At 44.8% G+C, this 2,117-nt stretch overlaps 1 non-coding gene across 1 annotated transcript; it reads left to right on the top strand.

The window, feature by feature from the left end:
• Positions 1-672: 672 nt before the first annotated feature.
• Positions 673-803, top strand: LOC116745386. The gene has a single exon (XR_004347415.1). It is a non-coding gene; the product is annotated as a small nucleolar RNA SNORA70 (small nucleolar RNA).
• The last annotated feature ends 1,314 nt before the right edge of the window (positions 804-2,117 follow it).

The following is a 2,117-nucleotide window of genomic DNA, read 5'->3' as shown; positions in this document are numbered from 1 at the left end:
AACCTCTCTGTGCCTTTCCATCTGTAAAATGGAAACAAGAGTGGCATTTACGATATTTGAGATAGTCTTCAAAATAATATGGGACGGAGAATTAGGTATGGATACAGATAAAACAAGAATGCCTGTGAAGGGAGTTCCTTAGCGGTCCAGTGGTTAAGGCTCTGCGCTTCCAATGCAGGGGGCACGGGTTTGATCCCTGGTCGGGGAGCCAAGATCCCACATGCCCTGTGGCATGACCAAAAATTAAAAACTTAAAAAAAAAAGAAGATTGGCTATGAGTTAATAATTATTGTACATGGGGGTTTATCACATTCTTCTGGTCTACTTTTGTATATGTTTGGAATTTTCCATTACAGTTTTAAGCAGTATTACTCATAAGAGCCCAAAGGTGGAAACAACTCAGATGTCCATCAACAGATGAATGGATAAACAAATTGTAATATGTATAATACATACAATGGAATATCATTTGGCTTTGAAAAGGAATCAGGGACTTCCCTGGTTGTCCAGTGGTTAAGACTCCGTGCTCCCAATGCAGGGGGCCCGGGTTCGATCCCTAGATCCCACATGCTGCAACTAAGAGCCTGCGGGCCGCAACTAAAAAATGATCCTGCGTGCCACAACTAAGACCCAGTGCAGCCAAATCAATCAGTCGATCAATGTTAAAAAAAAAAGAAAAGAATGAAATTCTGCTTTCTTCCCCTTGGGGGCCCAGTGTGCAACGGCTGCAAATAGCAGCCTCCTCAGTAGTGTACACAGCCTGTTGCCTGTACGGGTTGCCCTCAGGGACCTTGGAGACAGCCCTTTCCAGTGGACCTTCATGACTGGCATGGTGTCCCCAGTCTAGACTCCAGACAGGTATGCGCAGTGCCTTTGGAAAGCTCCAGGGCACAGTGGCCAGGGTTCACACTGGCCAAGTCACAATGTCCCTCCGCACCAAGCTGCAGAACAAGGATCATGTGATTGAGGCCCTACGTAGGGCCAAGTTCAAGTTCCCTAGCCGCCAAAAGATCCACATCTCCAAGGAGTGGGAATTTACTAAAGTTTAATGCAGACAAATTTGAAAACATGATGGCAGAAAAGTGGCTCATCCTGGATGGCTATGGGGTCAAATACATCCCTCATCACGGCCCCCGGACCAATGGCGGGCCCTGCACTCATGAGAGACTTGGCACTGTCCCCTCCTTACTCACGCCCACCAATAAATCCTACTTTCCTGTCAAAAAAAAGAGTGAAATTCTGACACATGCTACAATGTGCATGAACTTGAAAGAATTATGCTAAGTGAAATAAGCCAGTCACAAAAGGACAAATATTGTACGATGCCACTTATATAAGATACCTAGAATAGACATTTTCATAGAGACAGAAAGTAGAATAGAGATTGCCAGAGCCTGGGAAGAGGGAGGTAATGGGGAGTTACAGTTACTGGGTACAGAGTTTTTGTTTGGGATGATGAAAAATTTCTGGCGATGGGTAATGGTGATGGTTACTTAATACCACTGAATTGTACACTTAACATGATTAAGATAGTAAGTTTTATGTATATTTTGCCACAATAAAAAGAAAAACAATGAGATCATGCATGTAAAGTACTTAGAGTTTTGGGTACATCGTAAACTCTCAGTATTAGTTAGTATTATCAGATGCACATCCAGTCTCTTAGAGACATGTTTTGGGACTATGTTGCATTGTCTGGCCCCCAGGATTTCTCTTCCCAGACCCTGTGTCCAAACCTGTGCATGTCTGTATTACCTGGGTTTGTCTAGCTTGCAAAGCCCTCTTGTTTTTGTTCTCTCACCGAATCCTCATGAGAACGTTCTGAGAGAAGTCCTTCCCCACACTTCTATCTTGCTTTACTGACCCAGTCCCACATGACATCCCTGCAAGCCGAGAAGTGAAATGTCTGATACTTCCCCCAACAGAGCGATAGTGTTGTTTTCCCAGCGTTCAGAACATCTCAGGCTGCCTCGACCTCTACCTCTGGTGTTTACAACATAGGAGACCACTTTTCCCCATCCACCACACAGTCTCTTTGCAGTCCTTGTGACACCCTGGCCTCTGGGTTTAACCTACACACAAGCACCATTGGGACAATGGACTAGACCCCATTGACA

Source organism: Phocoena sinus, chromosome 1 (genome assembly GCF_008692025.1).
Source record: "Phocoena sinus isolate mPhoSin1 chromosome 1, mPhoSin1.pri, whole genome shotgun sequence".
Classification (NCBI taxonomy): Eukaryota; Metazoa; Chordata; class Mammalia; order Artiodactyla; family Phocoenidae; genus Phocoena; species Phocoena sinus.
This window is presented reverse-complemented; position numbering and strand designations above follow the sequence as displayed.